The following is a 20489-nucleotide window of genomic DNA, read 5'->3' on the forward strand; positions in this document are numbered from 1 at the left end:
ACGAACTGGTGACTATAACAAAAAAGAAACAGACTCACAGATATAGAGAACAAAACTAGTGGTTGCCAGTGGGGAGAGGGAAGGGGAAAGTGGTAAGATAGGGGTAGGGGATTAAGAGGTACAAACTACTATGTATAAAATAAATAAGCTACAAGGATATATTGTACAACACGGGGAATGTAGCCAGTATTTTACAATAACTAGAAATGTAATATAACCTTTAAAAACTGTGAATCACTATGTGTACACCTGAAATTCATATAATATTGTACATCAACTAGACGGCAATAAAAATAAACAAACACATACATACATAAATAAATTTTTAAGGTTTTGGCACTTTGTTTCATTTTCTCTGCCCCCTTCTCCTCTGCTTCTTCCTCCTTCTTCTAAGAGGGCAGCAAGAAACTCTCTTAGAAGTCCTTTCAACCCTGCCCTATATCTTAGGAGACTTGAAACATCATCAGTTTCCTTGGCTTCCCTTCCAATGGGAGCATGACTTGAAAGGTAGGCTCTGCCAGCCTTCACCCGAGAGACACAACAGTTGGAGGTATAAAAGTCAGGAGAGGAAGAGTTTTCGGAGGCTGGGGTTGCTGTCGGGTCTTAGGAACATTCAAGGACTTGCCATCATCCACTACGAGGCTGACACAACTCCATCACAACTTGATATGGAGAGAGTTTCTCTTTTCTTCCAACTATTTCAAAGCAAGTTACAGATCTGGTGTTTTGACCACATCTCCCTGAGGCTTCACAGCCCAAAGGTCCTATCTTCACTTAACAGTTAAGAAAATTACAGGGTAGAGGTTAAATGACAGTTTCAAGTGAAAAGCTCATGCTACAACCTAGATCTTCCTTGTTCTGGTTAGTTCCCTGTCCTGGTTCTCCTTTATCACAAAATACTCTTGCACAATCCACCCACGGGGACAGTGTTAGTAAACAGTGATGGCTGTGAGCCACCTGCCTGGAGAAAGAAAGGCTATTACATGTGTATATTAAGGCTTTAGCCTTTGCTGCCAGGACTTCAGATGCCCTCTTGACTTCCATTAACATCTCAGAAGTTACAAGGGCTGGAAATGGACCAAGACGGTGAGCCAGGGCCTGAATCTCCAGGGAAATGAAGTTCGGGGAGTTTCTAATTATAAACAACAAACTGGAGTTTGGATTGGTTGTTTTTCTTGTCTCAGAAACCTTCTGCAGAATGACTTTTCTCCCTTTATTGTGTGAGGTTTGCTATTTTTTGAATTGGTGTGTTTATACATTTTAAAGTGTTTTCCATCAATTCTCGGTGGCCAAGCGTCTCCTGAAGGCAGAGTTAAGAAGCAGAAAAATGAAGCTTTTAATCATGCTCAAGACTGACAATTAGCTAATAAAAATCCTTTTTTTCTTCCTATTTCCTCAAAAGGCAGTTCTCAGAAAAACAATTCATTTACTGTATGAACCCTGTTTACCAGCAAGGTTAAAAGTTCAGGAAAAAGAAAGACATCAAAATATTTACATTAAAGCAAATCGATGTCCCTCTACCATGTCTGGCTCTGCAGATGCAGGATCGGGCCCTTGTCACACTGTCACGGCAGAGGAAACCGTGCTCTGGCTGGCTGGCCCTGCACTGCTCTGGCTCGCTCTCTCTCTACCCCCTTTTTTTTTTCTTTTCCTGAGACTGCTGTCTCTGCTTCCTTTGCTTTCTAGATCTTTTCTTCCTTTTGCTATGATTTTACATCTTAGGTCATTAGGACCCCATCTGAGTATTTTTGCTGATGATATATTTCTAGCACTTCCTGATACATTTATTATTTTTTAAACCTCAATTTTCATGCGTTAAAATAATAGGATGATGGCCACCATTTATTGACTCTGTACCCTGCGCCTGGCGTTAGGCTAAGTGCTTTCATACATCGTTGCAAATACCCTCCTAGGGCAGCGTGGGAAGCGTTATCCTCCCTAGTTGATGATTTTGGAAACCGAGATTCCAAGAGATCAAACATGCAGACCAGAGACCCTGCAGACCAGACCTGGGGCCCGACGGATCGAGTTCTGGCATTTACGGCATCTCCATTTCTCCAACTCTAGAGGAAGGGCCCCGGCACTGACCATGCCTTCAGAAGTACTTTCTGGGGTCATTCTTGCCTCGGGAAGAGACAGGTCAGGGAAAGTCAGGTGGCCCTCAGCGAACGTGAGCAATGCACTTCCAGAGGGGACAGCAGGTGAGGGCTGGGCAGGGGAACATGCTGGCCATGGGCCAGGGCAGCCGTCCTCGCCCGTGGTCAGCATCTAGCCACTGTGCTGATCACTGTGGAAACCTGGCCTTGACCAAGAGAAGGGCCCCGCCTGGCTGCACTTGGAGGCCTCTGCAGTCGGTCCAGGAGGATGCAGTATCGGGGTGCCAGCTGGGGACGCCGAGCTGAAGCGAGAAGGTTATCTCTCCTCACGCACGGACACTGGACATGAAATGTGGAGTAAGGAGCACTCCTCGAGTGCCCCAAGTCAGTGAGCAGGGCAGAGGGAAGTGGCTTCCAGAGTGATTCTGCCCTGAGCACATCCTTCTTGAGGCCCTACTGTGTGCCAGTCGCCAGCTGGGCGTGAACAACATGGCCCGGGCCCACCCTCGAGGGCTCCGGGTGCAGGTGGCTCAGGGCCTGGGCTCACCAGGCCCGGAAGGTGTCCCCATACCTTCCATCCACGTCACCTCTCAGAGTGGCTTCCCCAAAGTGCTGGGGTGGGGGTGGGGGTGGGGGTGGGAAGAGGCCTCCCTTTCCGCGGTGTCAGGTGGGTCTGAAGGGAGACTGCCAACGACCCCCAAGGGCTCAAAATCACCCCCCACACCTACCCATTTCCACACACAGACACACCCACCGGCCACCTGCACATACCGTGGACACACACACACACCGCAACACGCACATGCACACACAGATCACAGATAGTCAAAGGCACAAACACATCACACTCACACACACCCAGGCCTCCACGCCCACTCCACCTGTGCGCCCTGCAAAGACACCCGCCACACACGCAGGAGCACGGGTGCTCACGCCCCACAGACACCCACGCTCAGCCACGCACGAAGCACACAGGCCACACACACACACTGAGCGCACACACGTGAGCCACACACGTGCCATCCCCACGTCCAGGCTTACGCACGTGCACACGTACACACCACACAGAGCACACACAGCGGTGCCCATACCCGCCCATCCACGCACCACGCCCACCTCACACACCCGCTCCACACGCACGTGCCACGGGCACCCAGCTCACGTGTACCCACACACCACACCACATCACACACACCACACACACAAGCGCGTATGAACACGCACACACTCACACCACAGACACACACACCACCCACACATACCACACGTGCACCCCACAATACTCACATGACCACACACCCCACACCCACACACAGGTGTACATGCACGCACTCATTCTCACTCCCCCGTTTTCAACTCTGCTAATTCTAGGGCAGCCCTGCCAAAACCGTGGATACGCTGCCAAACCCCTTTCCTTCTGGAAGGGGTGACCGTTGTGTGCACGAATTAGTGTTTATAAAGCAACTTCTTGGGAAAATTCAAAAGCAGATATAAGGTGACCTAAAGACAGAGCGCCCACTATCTTATTGTCCGAACCAGGACATGTTTGAGAGTGAAAAGCAGAGCGGAAAGGAATTAACAGGCACTAATTGATGTCTAACTGGCATGGATGGGATCGTCCTGGGCAAATACGGTAAATGGTTTCCTCCCCTAAAGGGACTGTCGTGTTGTGCTGCCTCTAGAGGTTCCAAAGATGAAAAAAATAATGGAATCAGAACCGGTAGGAGCTGGAGACAGGACACTAGTAGTTTTGGATGATAGATTTCTCTCATTTTTTGCTTTTCCTTCTCAAATGGCAGCGAGGACCACTTCCACTGGCGGCACTCGTTTCATGGTTCCTTATCCTGGACCCCTTCTCCATCTCATTGATTCTTGAATGGCCCTGCCGTTAGCTGAGGGCTGGGGGCCTGCCTGGGGCCCCAGGAGCCTCTGTCTAACTGATTTCCTCACCCACCCCACGAGCTCCTCAGAAGAATAAAGACCAAATTCACTTTACCAGCCTTTCTTCAGCACCTACGTCAGGCAGGCATATGTTGGGCTTTGGAGGTGAAAGGTGTGACCACAGAGCTCTGACCTCAAGGGGCCCAGAGAGCAGAGCAAACAGCTGTGCTCTCCGGTCCCCTGGGATCTTGTTGAAAAGCAGATACTGGTGCCAAGGGGCCAGGGTGGGGCTTCTGCCTGTTTCACCCACCCTCCCACCACACTTTGAGAATTAGGCACTTTTCAGAGAACAGGTGTGTCCACATCCTGAACCTTTTGTGACTGAGGATCCTCACCCAAGGCTGGCAAGAGGCAGGGCCACCATGGTCACTGAGTTACCCCAGAAGATGCTCGCGGGCTGCCACCCTCTTGCTGGCTGCCGCAGCAAGAAGGGGACGAGGACCTCACACGGATCATTGGATTTCCAATCGCCCCATTTTCCATGATTCTCTAGGATCTTCCTTCCGACTGGTACTTACCACGCACAGTCTTTCGTAAGGAAAAAAACGGCATTTGCTTGTTGTACATATTTATAAAATGTAATACAGAGAGGCGCCGTGAGAGAGATGAGCGAGGTCAGACTGCTCTGGATTTCAACCAAGATGAACCATCACATTCCTAGTTTTGTGCTTTGAAACAAAGGGAAACTCGGTTTTCTTAGCTGAAATGAAAGGATAATAATCCCACCTCTGCGGCCGGTTATGAGGACTGGAAGTAATGTTGTGAATCACCAAAGAGCTGGGATGATTCTCAAGGTGCACCTCTATCAATCCATCTACTGAGCCAGTCATTACTGAAAACGCAGTACCTGGAGACCTGGGAAGATTGAGGCCGGGACTCCCAGCTGAAGGATGGGGTGTGGAGGGGCTGTGCCCCATTCCCAGCCATGGGAATTCAGATGGCTTCTGAGATCTAGGTAAATCATGGGAAAAGAGAGACAGACCCGGGGTTACAGAAGTGAGAGCATCACGCATAGGCAGACCTTCACAAGGGAATCCAAGTCTCACATCTGGAGACATCGGTGCTCCCCAGGCGCCTGTGAGTCAAGGCTAGACGTTCCCCAGGTAGACTCCCTGCCACCGAATCAAAGCAAAGGTGACTCAAAAGTACTCCAGTCTTAACAAAAAGATACGCCAATCTAGAAATTTCAAGCAGAGCCATCTATCAGAAAGCCTCAGCCTCCATAAGCACGCTGCAGCTCGCCTGAAACGATGAAACCCCCATGGCTTTTGATAACGGAGTCAGAACCCAATGTGGGGGTTCACAGGAGCGAAGCCGGGCCCCGCTGTTTCAATCACAGTGCATTTCTGAGCCAGATGCTCACGTGGGGAGCAGGGGAGGAACGTGGCTTCACCCCACGAAGTTTTCATCTCTACCGGATTCATTTTCTCTTACTGGCATCTCTGATGAAAAGGGAGCACGTGGACCCACCAGCATGAGGGGGAAGCCACCTGAATCCCAGGTGGGGAGCCCGTGTGTGACCATGTCCATCCGGACAAGTACATGGAACCCTTAGCTCAACCATGTTTGTGCTGTGATTGAAATACATGCAGATTTAACTTCAGAGTAACTTGCAAACATCTTAGAGATACTGGAGCGAAAAGGAGAGGGTCTGGAAGACTGGGGACGAGCAAATATCCCCACCACTTCCTAAAAGAATGGGTTCTAAAAACTACAGAAGAGAGACTCACTCCGATTTCCGGGCAAGCCCAGAAGAGGTGTGAGACAAAGCTCACAAGCGTTTGGGAAGAAAGTGGTGGTCTCTACAGAGGCAACACGAGTTCTCTAAGAGAAAGTCATTCCATGCTAACCTCATTTCCTGTTTTGACGAGCTTCACCAGAACAGTCGATTAGGGGAATGCCCCAGAAAGTGTGTCTTGCTTTCAGTAAAGCATCTGAAAACCTCTCATCGGATCCTATGCACATAAGATACAAAAGATGGGCCAGAGGATGGTGTGACCAGAAGAATTCACAGTTGGCAGGACAGACATCCCAGAGAGGTCCACTCACGGCATGGTGTCAATCCTGCTACCTTGAATCCCACTTCAGCTGCTGGAGATGGCCAGGCTGGCCGCCTGGGAGGTCTCAGTTGGACAGACTATTCAGTCTTCTCTCCCCTGTGGCAAGTATGGTTTGAAATGGTTCTCTGCAGCCCCACACATAGAGAAGGCTAAAGATTGCAAGGGGACGGTGGCATTCTGTAGCTAGTTTTGCACCAGTTATAACCATTGGAGGGAGGAAAAAATGTTTCCATGAAGGGGCCCAGGGCCCAGTCCTATCACCATTTAAAAAATAACTTGACAGAATGGGTAAACAGGAAGGTCCTACTGTATAGCACAGGGAACTATATTCAATATCCTGTGAGAAACCATAATGGAAAAAGAACATAAAAAAAGAATGTGTGTGTATGTGTGTGTATATATACATATATATATATATATATCTGAATCACTTTGCTGCACAGCAGAAATTAACACAACCTAGTAAATCAACTGTACTTCAATATAAAAATCAATGAATTAAAAGATAACTTGGAGGGAGACACTGAAAGCATATTTATCAAATTTACAAATCACACAAACCTCTGAGAAAAAAATGGTTTCAAAGAATCAACTCACACGAGTTGGAAAGCTGGGATGAAACAAGACAGAACCCATGTGAAGTCCGACGTTTCCTTTCAAACCACAGCTCACTGTAGGAGCCCAAAATCGGGGTACAGTTGATCCTAGTCGTGCCACAACTACTTGAGTGTGGCCAGAAATGACAAAACAACATTTCAGAGTCTTCACCTTCACTCGTAAATTCTTTTCCATAATAATAAGCTCTTGGGAGTTTGTGACAAGCCCTAAAAATCCCTTCCCTACTTATGGGACAGCCTTGTTGTGAGGACAAAATAAGTCAAAGGTGGTAAAGCGCTTTGAAAAAGGGAAAGCTCTGAAATTCAAAATAGTATTATTATTTGGTGGAAGGTGCTTTCCCTCCAAAAAAAGAAAAAAAAAAATCTGACAGTCTGCAAGCGATAAGCAGAAAGTGATTCAGCGCCGGCTTCTGTTTGTTTCTCCAGCCCTAACCCCGTGCTGGTAGAGCTCATCGAGCCGCCGAGCTGAGCCCAGCTCAAAACCCCAACACCTCCCAAACTCCAAACCCCTCTTCCGGCGAGCTGCTTTTCCAAAAGCTCTTTCTGGAGGGCCTGCTTCCCCCTGCTTAAATAATCATGCAGAAAGTTCCCCTTCCAGGGCTGGGTCTTCAAAGATGCAACCGGATTAAAATGGTCAGAGTGAACGCCAGACGACCTCAGTGGGGGGCTTAGACGTCTGCAAATCTTTTAAATTCCTTTCAATCCCACCACTCTTGCTGCTTGTACAAGCTCTGGCTCGAAAGGTAGGTGAAAACTACAAGGCAGGCCCAAGACGGGAGAGCAGGCCTTAGTCAAGGTAACAGACAGGGACAATGACCTTAAACTTCTTTCAGGGTCAGTTCACTAGGCAGTTACAGGCGTCAAGAGTTGCCCTAGACTGAGCTGTCTGGTGGAACTTTCTGTGACAATATACATGTTCTATTATCTGAGGTGTCCAATATGGTGGCCATCAGTCCCAGCTGGCTATTTACATCTAAATTAATTAAAATAAAAAGGAATTCAAAATGTAGGGCCTCCGTTACACCAGCCACATTTTAAGTTTTTAATAAATACTTGTGGCCAGTGGCTACCATAGTGGACAATAAAACCCTAGACCAGCAGTTCTCAACCTTGGCTAAACGATGGACTTACCTGGGGAGGTTTAAAAAACACTGATGTCTGTGCCTGTCCCCCGCCCTCCCCTCAACCAGATTCTGGTGTGATTAGTCCTGGTGGAGCCTGGGCATTTGGATTTTTTAAAACTCCTGGGTAATTTTAATGTCTGACCTGGGTTCAGAACCATTACTTCAAACATCTACCCACAGGGCACGTCCACAAACCCACGACTGGGCCTGGGTTCGTGACACTCTCGGGGTCTTTGTCTCTGCTGCCCTGTGATACTTTTCTGCACCGTTTCCTCCTCTTCTAGAACCCAGAGAGATGGAACCAGCAGAGGTGGAAGAAAAGAATCTCAGAGCAGGGTGGGATCTTGGGCATCATTTCATCTGGTCTTCCTAGTGTTCTGCGAAGGAAATTAGCATCCAGAGAAGCCTGGTGACTCATCCGAGGCAAGGATGAGAGCCCTGTCCTCCAGACACTCCTCGGAGGACACATGCCTCTACTACATGGTCACCTGTCATCTCCCGGAATGTAAGCAAACACAATGTAACTGAAGGATGTTTATTAGCAATGCAAAGCTTGGTTTCAGATGAGAATCTGAATATTCAGAGGGCAGAAAGCTCACGATCAAACTTTCCTGCTGGGCGGTGGCCGGCAGAAAGCCTGGGTCCTCTCCGAGGCTACTCTGTTTACCTCCTTAGCTCATCAGAGTAAAGGGACTGGCAACTTCCTCATCCACCCAACTGTGGTTAGGATACTGGGCTGCTCAGCTTCACATCGTTGCTCTGAGAAGCAGGAAGATAATGGATCCGGTCAACACATCATCACTGAGCGGAGTGTCAGGTGCTGGGGACAGACTGAGGGATAAGACAGACTAGAACCTGCCTTTATAGAGCTGAAATCTGAGGGGCAGGTGAAGGGTGACAGCTAATTAATAAGTGAAAAAACAGGATAACTGTGGGGGGGGGGCGGGTCTCTCAGGACAGGTGGTCAGAGAGACCCCTCAGAGTTGGGGACCTTTGGGCTGTGACCCAGATATACGTCTGAGTAATAAGTGATTCAAGTTCAACACGCTTCTTCTAGACGCTGTCATAATGATCTGTGTGGTTACGGCAGCGTTGCCCTGTGGTCCTAGAGAAACGCATCTCAAATGTTATCTGGTAACCTTTCTATCAATATTTAAACATAACTAATAAGCAAACAATCCATTTTTCTTTAGTTATGCTTTTAATGAAGGAAAAGGGATGAAGACACACAGAGACTGGCCAGACTAGACCCTAACCACAATATCGCAGAGACATCATCACGGAATGTGGAGGCCCTTAGAGTCCAAGGCAGATGGAGTCAGGTCCCAGGGCCAGCCCTTCCCCTGCACTCGGCCGTGGGCAGCAGGTAGAGGTGCTGCAGGGGGCTGAGTCCTGGTTTTTCGGCGCCTGTGTCATTTTCGAGCAAGTGTGTCATAAAGCTTCCTGTTTAATCTCCCAGTTATTCTGAAACAAAAACATGCACGAAAAACACAGGTCACTGCCAACCGCATTGAGACACAGTCACTCCAGTACATGGAAACCGAAAAGGGAAAGACAGATCTTAAATGCCACAGTAAGATGGGGAATCAAATTATCAGCATCTATTCAAACAGTGATAATCAACAAAGATTGCGGTGGGGATGGGGGGCGGGGCATCGGTTTAAAAATAATTCACAAGACACTGTGAAGGCAGATGTTCCCAGAAGCCCACTGCCTGTTTACTGAAAAGTTGAAGTCAGTTCTGCCCCTCCGGGTCCAAGTCTAAGCCTGGGGCACACCGAGGCCCTTCCCCTAGGTGCTCCTGTTGGTCTAGCTGAAGTCACATAGGACTCTCAGGACAACTCTGGTGTTTGCCCAGGTGATGTCCTGAACACCTCTCCCCAGGGGTCCAAAGAGACTTAAAAGAGGTCACCGTGGAACTGCGGTCCAACGAGGATGGAGGAGGGGGATGGTGGCTGAACCTCTGGTCCCCTCTCCTCTTCCCATCCAAGAGAGCTGGGCTCCCAAGGACATCACAGCATCGTGATCAGACAAGCTTGTACCAAGCAGCCTCAGCGAGGTGGAGGGAAGGAGAGATGGTAAAAGGGGGGACCCTGACCAAGCAAAGACCCTGAGGACAGCACAGGGTTGAGAACAGCTCCCAAACCTATGATTCTATTAAAAACTGCCTTTGCCACTTGAGACCAGCTCCCGAGCAGCACATCGTTTGCGGAATCTCATTCTTAGTTCTCCCAAGCAAATGAAGGGATACTTCGAGAGACTGACAGAAGGATTGCTTGATTCATAAATACGAATGGTGCCACCTCTCCCAAAGGCCGGCTTTGTGCTTAAATCTGCCGCTCAGATGCTTGGAGTAGGAAGAGAGGGGTGGAGACAGCATTGCCATGGGAGCAAGGTCAAATCCACGCCTGCCTGCTATCCCCAGCCATGTTCTCTGACCAGCCACTACTGATGGTCAGAGAAGAAATGGGCTCTGCCCATGACTGCTCAGAGCTTCCCTGAGGACCCTGCCATCCCCTCCACAGGCAATCTGCCCGAGATGCAGCCCTGAGTTCACGGGGAAAGCCAGCTGCCCTGGCCCCTCTCCATTTCCTGACTTTCGTTAACGGCACAAAATTATTTGCAAAAAGGTTGGGGTGGGAGGGGCTGCGTGATTCTGGAAAAGCTCCATCCTTCCGGGAGACATTCACTCACAATGCACAGTAACATACGGAAGACCCTGAGAAGTTAGGAAATAAAGAAAGCCGTTTACATTAGTTTCTTGTGTGCTTCCCATATATATGTGGAGTGGAAACCCTCTTACCCAGGAACCTCTGCCCGCAGCGTTCCACAGGGCAGCAGACAGCAAAGCTTCTCTTTGATTGAGTCCTTGCCGTCCTGACACTCACACGACAGTTGTGACAGTCTGCATTTATTTCTTGAAACTCTGTATTGTTTTCCCTCAATATCTTCCCCAAATGCCCTCCACGTATGAGTTAGCTGAAGCGCACAGACTCCCGCAGCCTTTGTTATTTTTTTTCTCAGAGGCCTCCTATCCTAGTGGCAGTGAAATACTGGCCTTTCTGAGAGAGGATGAGCCTGGCTGTGTGGTCGCTAGCGTTCTGGGGAGAACACTGCTCAAATGAGCCTGCTGGGAAAACCAGTTTCCTGACGTGTGTTCTATGAGCTAGCATTTTCTAATGTGACAATATCCGAATCTGGGCCCAAGATTTTATACGCAGTGCCTTCCTGGGTGGGCAAAGAGAAACAGGAACTAAGAAGTGCATCAGTGGCTGACATGGGTGGAAGGGGCGACCTTGTTCCTTTAGTTTGAAATAGACAGCTTAGGAACCTACGCTCCTTTCCAGTTACACTACTTCTGAGTGGGGAGGAAAAAACCAAAGTGCAAGAGCCCGGGCAGGATTCGGTATGGACCCAACCACGTGGGCTTGGACCAGGATCACAGAGTGAGAGGTGGCAGGGCTGGAAGGATCATCTGGTCAACCTGCATTTTACAAGCACACAGAGCAAGGAAGTCGGCAATCTTCCTAAGGTCGCACTGGAAAAGACATTGCTGGGACCGAGATCTGAGTCTCTCCTACCTTCGTCCCTAGATTCTGAATTGCAGCTTTCCACTGTAAGACCTGAGCTAATTTGTGTGCGAGCTTTTGCACACTTAAGTCAAATCCTGAGTGACTTCACGTTGACCTGGCTGTCTGGTTAACACTGAAGAAACCCAAGGCGGAACATTCAGGAACTCTAAAAGATCTGCCCCCAATTCAGAGCTGATCGCACATCTGGCTTCCCTTATGCCAGCAGACACTGGGAGGGGGTGGAGACCACCAGCGCCTCCCCTGGGTTAGGACATTCCTAGAGAATCTTCTGGTCACACGTTACTTCCTTATTCTTACTCCCAGCTTGGCTGAGCTGTGCTGTTTCTGCAGGTCTGTAGCATTCAGGGGGCCCCCAGTAGGTCTCCCCACTGTGGGTACCCAGCTCCGCTTTCCCTCAGATCTGAGGGATGGCCTCAGGGTCACGTACATCACACCGTGAATATGAGTCCTCATCAGGGGCCTGAGATGCAGCCCAGGCAATCTCCTGGAAGCTCCCAGAGTCAGCTCCCAGATCACACCCTTTTGGTTTCTAATGGCAGAGGAAAGGCTTCTAGCCTGGGACACTGAGAAGGGGAGAGAGACAGCATCTCAGATGCCCATCCCTGGACTGGATGGGTCACCTGTCAGGGCATTTGCCCTTGATTCCATCCAAACTTCTATTTCCCAGGCAGTAGGTACCAGGGCAGGGGTGTGGGAAGCAAGGAGCACAAACTTCAGTGTGCTGTAACATCCATGACACTGCCAATACCTCAGTGTCGAAAAGCCAGCCCAGAGCCCCCAGCCACCCGTGTGCAAAACACACACTCGAGCCCGCTGTGCATCAAGGGTTCCGTCAACGCTTGGGAAAACAACCGGCCAGGCGCTCACATCCTGTTCGCGCTGACTCGCGTTGGATTCGGACAGGCTTGGAAGCCACATTTTTAGAGTTTTTGAAACAGTTGCCAGGAGGGTGGGACCCGGTAGACAACACCAAGGTGTTCGCTCTCAGGAGTCCTCGACTTTTATGTCTCAGAAAGTTAAAACCTAGAGGACATGCTCAGAAAATGTCTTCGCTTTTTAAGACTAATTTTAGGGATGAGTGATACGGATCCCGTATGTAAAAGATTAAGTTTTTGTGCTACTAGAGACATCAGGGCAGGGGAGAGAGGAGCCACCCTTGAGGGCCCCCTTCCTTTGCTTCTGGGGGGGGGGGCCCATTTGTAGCATGAAAGCCACATAACTCTGAGCAGACTTAGAACCTCTCCTGAGGGGACCTCCCCGAGAAGCAGTTTTTACGAAGTGTGCCACGCATCATTACAGACTTACCCGTGGTTCAGAAAGTTTCAGTCTTTAACTAATCCATCAGCAGAGTGCGAGCCTTCCCCAGGGCTGCCCCGAACACAGCCGGGTCCTCTTGGCCGCCGGGTCCTCTTGGCTATCGTTTGTTGAGCTCATCCCATCCGCTAGATACTGCTCCAGATGTGTGCTCTCCTTTAAGCATCCGCCCTCTCAGGTTGCTGCTTTAGGAGAATCTCTCTCACCTGGGGGGCAGGGGATGTTCAACCACCAGCCAGTACATGGTAGCACCCAGCCTCCAGTCCAGCATCTTGACCTTCACACTCTGCCACCTTCTGGGATGAACAGGATCTCACAGGTGATTCAAATACCCTGAGCCCCTGAAGATCTCAGAAGTTTGCCCACCTTTTGGTACTGAGAGGGACCCACAAAATACCTCCCTCTGTTAATAGTAAAGTTTTCCACTAATGGAGATAAGAGTGGGCAACCCAAGGGCTGGGCCTCCCTGGATTCTTTCCTGATCTAGTCAGTACCGTCCCCCTCACCTTGGTCACTTTCTCTATCCATAAAAGAAAACCTACTTTTCAAAGAACTAAACCTCAAAAACATTTTAGCAGATCTATAGTCTGGTTGACATTGTAAAAGGTCAAAATTACAGGGAACCTTGCTATACCATTACTAAGAGATGCAAAGGGCTTTCTGAAAGGCTGGTTTTACCTCTAAGGTTGGTCTAGAACACACGAAGAGCAGCTCAGGATTAGAGGGGAAATGGAGACAATCTACAGGCTTCTAGGTTTTCCAGTCACCCACGGCCCACGGCCCTAACCAGTGGTCCTCAGTGTGGATCTCTGGATCTGCAGCACCACCTGAGAATTTTCAGAAATGCAAATTTTTAAGGTGTGCCCCAGACCTTCTGAATTGGAAACTCTGGCGATGAGACCCAGGGATGTCTGTTTTCACAAGCCCTCAAGTGATTCTGACGCACGCCCAAGCATCACCAGTAGTGAGCGATACCTGGGCCGCGGGCTAAGTCCCTGTGACCGCGGTGACTGCCGGTTGGCCATCTACTGATGTTCTCAGTTTGGTCAACTGTACCCAAGCTCCTCACTGGATGGCTCTGTCCCAGGATCCCCAGAGTGGGAGGAAGAAGCCAGCGGCCCAGAAACCATCTGAGACTTTCAACATGTTCTCGGGGTGACCTCGGGAGAAATGTTGGTATGATTCATCCCTCAATCCCCTTTTCCAGTTGCTGCTCATCTGTATAGTGTGGGGCAGGCACCATGGGATACTACACCTGCACCCGGGACTTCCCCTCCGCATCACATTTCTTTCCTGGCCAAGCCCCACCCTCCCACACTGTAGCCTTCCTCTGCCCTGCTCTCTTTGCCTGAGGAGAAATCTCGAGCCAGCTGTCTACTGGCATTTCTCTCAAATAGGAGACTAGAAAATGTCTCCACCAGCTTGACCCTCCTGACTGCCACCCTGGGAGGAGAGGGGAGCAGAGCCCACTCTGCTTGGGGGCCCTGCTCACATCGACACCTGATGATGTTCAGGTGGGCAGCGCCAGCCAAAGGCTCACAACCGGACAGGTAGGAGGCAACACATGACCAGGTCAAAAAAAAAAAAAAGGTTAAAAAAAAGAGTTTGTTTATCATTTTAAAAAAAACGAACCTCATACAGGAAGTATGAGAAGAAGAAGAAGAAAAACACAAACGCAGGCTATGACACTGAAAGTGGCACTGGATACAGACAAGATGAGGGCTCCTCAGTTTCCATTCCCACTTTGCAGGGGCTGTGGGAACAGGTAGGGTAGGGCACCAGGGGAGGGTGGGGACTTACAAACCATGGGGACGCAACAAAGAAGGGGACCGTGAGTCACAAGGCACAGCCTTATCAGGGCAGTGTGCGCGGGGTAGGACGATGTCTCATCCAGGGCCCTCCCTGCAGGTGTGACTGTCCCAGCCAGACTTGGGGAAGAAGACACCTAAAATGGAAACTGCTCTCCGAGAGCATCCCACGCGCCGGCCTCTCCCACCCCACGTTCCACCCCTTGTGTGTTTCAGGTCAAGACACAGGAGTTACCAGATCATGATCACCTCCCCCCACGCCCTTTCCTAGCAGCAGTCAGCTAGGGAGACCCCACCATCCCAGGCCTTCCATCCAAGCTGGTGGCTGTGCAGACCTTCAGGACCACAAGTCCAAACTGGCCCTACGTGCTTTGGTCTGATGGGCACTGACACGAGGCCACCCAAGGCAGATAGGAGTCCAGTCAGATGCCTAACCCAGAGCCATCCGCCCTCGCTGAAATGTGGCTCAAATGGATTTTTTTTAAATGGGGGCATGGGATTCACAATGTCCACCCAAGAATTCAAATGAGGGAAAACAATGAGACTAAAGAACATTTCCTCTTTCACAGCACAAAACAGTAGGAGGATAGGAAATAGGAATCTTCCCTTCCCACCATAAAAAATAAATACGAATGTTCTAAAATGGGCCCACACTGAAAAGATACCAACGAAAGGACTCCAAGTCATGACGATCGCTGTCAAAGAAAGCCATTTAAAAAAGAAAGACAGAAAGAAAAAGAAAAAACTCTGAACACCAAAAAATCTCAAAATAGAACCAAAACCTGCAAATCATACTCAGGCGTCTATTATGAACCTATGTTTTAGCATGCTGTTGAAAAGGTTAATAATTTTCCTACCGAAACTGAATGTGGGTTGTGAAAGAACATTAAAATGAAGAAAATTTCCCCGTGGCTGCTACTTTATTATCACCAAAGCCATCAAGTTTCAGTTTGAGTTATTTGTATTTATTTGTGAAAACAAAGATTAGATAAGTAAAAACATAAACCTCATCCTAATTAATGCCCTGGAGTATCTGATTTTTAGAACCAAAAAAAAGAACAACAAAAAAAAAAGACCATGAGACACACACTCAAGGCATGAGAATTCAGAACAACAGAGGAGAGAGAGGATATCTCGTCCTATCACTTGAAAAAATGTATTGTCTCGTGTAAAACATTAATATTTGTTTACAGTCTGTGACGACCACATGAGAGGCAAGGTGTACTTTCAGTTGTTAAAACTTTTGTCCACTGTAGGCTCAGATAGGGAATTTTTTTTTAAACTGCAAACTATCATTTTTGTTTTACACTTGCAAAAATGCAGTCACAGCCATATATTTCCACGTTGGGTCCTGAAAAAAGGGAATTTACAGTGTTGCTTGAAAAGATCCAATTATGAGCTTCGAGACATTTACAAGCAGGTGGAGCCCGGATGAAACGTGGGGTTTAGGTGCAAAGCTGGATTTTAACTCAAATGTGTCTCAGATGCCAGGGGAGCAGCTTATTTTCTGAAGTTTTAAAAGAAATCCACTAGCTGAAATGGTTCATCAGAATGAGGGGTAAGCAAAAACCTCTCTCCACGTTCTGCCCGCACAACATAAACATCAGAATGAAAAAAAAACCATGCAAAAAGCCCTGCAGTGGTCTCACATCAGCGAACAAACTGTTTTTCTACCTATTTTGTGTTGCTGGCTTTTGTTATCTGCCCAATCGGCAAACTGTGGCCAATTTTATCATGGTTGAAGCAGACATTTTGTTCCCAAACTGCTTTCAACATTTTAGCTACTAAATAGTTTATGAGTAATTGAAGAAGCCACAATACAAACAGAAAAGGTACCTAATCCTGCTAAATTAACCCCTTTTTCAGGTTACAATGACACACACACAGAAAAGATTAAAAACAAGAATTCTAGCAAATTCAAATTCTGAAATAACCTAAGTAGAGTTTCCTGGAAACAAGAATAATTAATGATTAACCTACAGATTGGATTTTGAAACTAACTACATGACATTCCCTGATTCTGACCACATGACACCACGAAAGGTGTTTTTAATGATACAACATGGAATTTTTATTTTTCATCCACACACGTCAAATGTTGTGTGAAAGTGAAGAGCAAATTTCTAAAGGAGTCAGTTGAATTATGCTAAAGGAAAAGAATCGGTTAAGCAGTTATTTACTACTGAAAATAAATGACACCCACGTAGTTCATCTTATATATTAATATTGAAACCAAATAGCAGTCTTCTACCACAAATCATTTCATTAAAAAAAATAATGAAACTAGTTAAAATGAAAACACAGGGTTTTATTTGATGAAACATTAAATATTCAGATCAAAAATGATAGAAAGCTGCCATGGCTTTTCAAAATTTGTTTGTGCTGAATGCCAACAACAAATTGAAGATTAAAAAAAGGATGAAAGAATCCTCGCTAAAAATCCAAGAATTAACTAATTGGAAGAAAAGCAGAATTTCAGACAGAAGACTTAAGAAAACTCTTCTCTGTTTGCAATCCTAGTTCATATTGGAAGGTACAGCATTATGTACATTTTTAGCCTTTTAAAATACCAGCATGCCCACACACTATCTCAGATTAAACCAAGGAGAAAATGACACATTCTGAAACCATTTTCTAAAGCTCCTTTTCCTGATAACACTCAGGCACTCACAATCAATTTAATGAGTTTCTAAAAAGCCCAAACAACTCTCCATAAAGAGACAGAATTGTTCACAACAGCCTGCAGACATTTCTAGATTTTACAGGCAATACTAAGAGCATTAGTCCTTGCTCTTTACACTCAGAAAAACTAAGCTGTTTTCAACATCTCTATCAGAAAGAAATACTACTCAGTGCTTTGGCTCATTCAATACAGGAACAATTTGAAAAACCCCAATAGATCCAGCCCAGCAGTCCCCTGATTTCAAACAATTTAAAAATTAGTTAATTCTTTCCCCTCCATGTTCTTTGCACAAATATATATTCTCCTAATCTATTCCTACTTGAAAATTCTTAAGGTAATAAAGAAAGTAAACACCCACAGAGGGTACGAAGTCATTTCTTCTGAAAGTGGATTTCTTCCTAAAATATAGGGCAGCCAAGTAAACACTGAAAAGCACTACAAACAAATAACACAACTCAGGAAGAACACTGAGAACATGTACTGATGGACAGAAAACTCTGGAGGAATTTTCAATCCTTCAGAAGGAGGGACACACTTGTGAATTTACAGCACTCCCTGGGACAGGATGGCAAGGCTTTTCGTAAACTTGAACTGAAGACAATATCAATGTAATCACATCTTCTGGTCAAGAGAATGTGTTAGGCTGCTCAACATCAGACATGTTTTAACATGTGGTTCAGAATTTACACACTTCTTGTTTTTATGATCCAGCTCTTTCAGTATTATGGCACTGATCTGACACTTTGGAGCAGGCAGCCTGACTTGTGTAAGACAACAGCGTTTAGGAACAAACTAAAAAACCTTGAATGAACCCTACAATGAAAGATGACAGGGAATAAAAAGTCTCTGGGAATCACCTGAATTTGTTACTTGAAGACATTTTCTGTATGAGTATCTTACCCTAGAATATCTGTCCTCACCCTTAACCAGCATAATCGAATATTCACATTCAGAAAACCCCTGACCTTAGCTAATGCTTGCCTCTTAAACCACATATATCCCCTTCCCCCGACATAAGACTTGGAAATGATTGTGATTTTAGTCATCTGGAAAGAGTGAAACATGACATGGTCCTCAAGCACTTTCTTCAGAACCGTTGTCATTTTAACTCTGTTTCACCACAAGTAAAAAGGCCGTGCTCACGGAACAAATTCAAGTTCCCCCTCAATTGTACCTATTACCTGGGAATTTCTTATGATCAGGGTAGCACAGGACAAAAGCTTTCAGTGAAGAAAGATTCAAAGCATTTTTTTAAAATTCCCAATTTTTTGGCAAGTAGAAAAATGCAAAGGTAAACTCTTCCATATTATAAATTAATGTTCTCAGCACAGCTACTTCACCTGCAACTAGCTAACTTATTCTTCCTTTTTTTTCACAAAATGCATGTGTTAACACCAAGGTTTTAAAATACCATTGTTACATTTAGAGCCATTCCTAAGTGTAGGTAAGGGTTTTCTCCCCCATTTATTAAATACACATTTTTACTGAGAGCCAATCCATTGTGTATGAAATGACACTATTTTGTTAGAGCAAATCTGGCTTTAAGGGTTAGGACAGGTTACACTGTAAAATTAAAATTAGAAAACCAAGCTTTTTTTTTTTTTTTTTTTTTTCCTTTAAAGCAAGTAATAATTTCCCAGAATCTAGAAAAAACTGCAACTGGCAAAAAGAAAATAAAAAAGCCAGACAGACAAGAGTGAAAGAAAAGCTCAGAAACTCAGAATCCTTGCCCTGGAAACAAAGGTCTCTCACATTCCATTTTCTATTTTCCACAAAGAAAAAACAGATAGCTCTCTAGTCCCCAGATGAAATATGTAACAAGTATAAGCAATGTGCAAGCTCACAAACACTAATATATCTAAGTGAACATAGGCATTGTATTTTTTCTTGTTAGTGTGAATTCAACCTACTGTGTTGGTAAGTTGATAGAGATCAGACCCTGTAACTGCAGCATCAGAAATAGGACGATTTGTGTTGGAAACTCGAGTTTGAGCTAAATGATTCTCCTCTGACAGGGTCTGTTAGCACCATTAAAAAACATCGTGAACACCCCCTGGATCATGAATAGTATAGTATATTTTTGAGTCTAAAACTCTTCAATGATGTTGGCTTGAAAGCTGTTTAATTAGCTGTAAGATGCCAACCAATGTCTTTATCAAAGCCAGCTGAAAACAAAACTGAGAGAAACAGCTTGTGGTTTCACAAAAAATGTATTTACATGAAGTATATTTTAAAGGGAGTTCGATCATTAGGTACGATGTCATCTGGGCTGTGCGGTGCAGTTGACATTTAAAGATGTCAGAGGCTGTCAGATTTATCTCCAGTCTATACTTAGTTTAGAAGTAACCACTTCTGCTAGCAAATCTTGTTTTGTTGCTTTCCAGCCTCAAAATCTGCAAAGATTTAACTCTTATTTACAGAACACAAACCCTTTCCATGTCCTCTCACTTCCTTACCTAAGATCAACTAAAAAGAAAGTGGGGCCGTGGGTGACAAAGTGGAATCGAAGCCCGCTTTCACACCGAGTCACAGGGATGGGGACAGAGCAAGAAAACCACGGTGAACAGAGCACGGAGGGACAGAGTTATTACTGACAAGCATGATGTTTCCTGAAATAGAGAGGGGTCCAAACCTTTAGCCCACTACTTCCTGCTGCATGTCTTGGAAGAAACATTCTGATAAGACGGGGTGCCCTTCACTTAACACTTAACATTGTCCAAGACGAAGAAAACCCACAGTGACACCAAAAGTTTTACCATGATGAAAGCTAGAGCCGTCTCAGTAAAAGTCCCATCAAAGGAGCAGCAAAAAGATCCAGAGAAACATCGGCCTTTCGGCATCTTCAAGCAGGAACGTGGTTTGGTAGTTTTGTCAGACTGTTTAGTGACCGTAAATTCATGCTTCATATTTTATCAAGAGTTGGGTTAGTGAATCACCACCATTTAACTATCACAAGAAAGATGTTTGAAGAATGGATTAGTCACTCATTCACTCTTTTCCAAAGACCGCTTTTCATTTTGCCTAATTTGCTGAAAATGGAAATTAAGCTCTAAGACAAATTCGGCTCAAGACAAGCTTTTAGCAGACCCAAGCGAGAGCTGCAGCCAGCAGCACCCCTGAACCACAGAGCCTCATGCCTGGGACCACACAGAGCTTTCAAACAGAAAGGGAAATGGTTGTTGATGTTATATGACCAACATGTACATTCAAACAAGAACACTGTTCCTTGGGACCCTTTGACCTTAATTCACAT

The 20489-nt window shown here is 46.4% G+C and overlaps 1 long non-coding RNA gene across 16 annotated transcripts in view; it reads right to left on the reverse strand.

The window, feature by feature from the left end:
• LOC137205937 (uncharacterized) overlaps positions 1–20489 on the reverse strand; it is a 137072-nt gene that overhangs the window by 71425 nt on the left and 45158 nt on the right. For 15 of the 16 annotated variants that reach the window (XR_010934366.1, XR_010934364.1, XR_010934367.1 and 12 more), the window contains exon 2: positions 12737–12951. This is a non-coding gene — a long non-coding RNA (uncharacterized lncRNA). Of the gene's footprint in view, positions 1–9020; positions 9303–12736; positions 12952–20489 lie in introns of those variants that run through there. The other variant, XR_010934362.1, reaches the window with a different exon arrangement.

The sequence above is a fragment of the Pseudorca crassidens genome, chromosome 14 (genome assembly GCF_039906515.1).
Source record: "Pseudorca crassidens isolate mPseCra1 chromosome 14, mPseCra1.hap1, whole genome shotgun sequence".
Lineage (NCBI taxonomy): Eukaryota > Metazoa > Chordata > Mammalia > Artiodactyla > Delphinidae > Pseudorca > Pseudorca crassidens.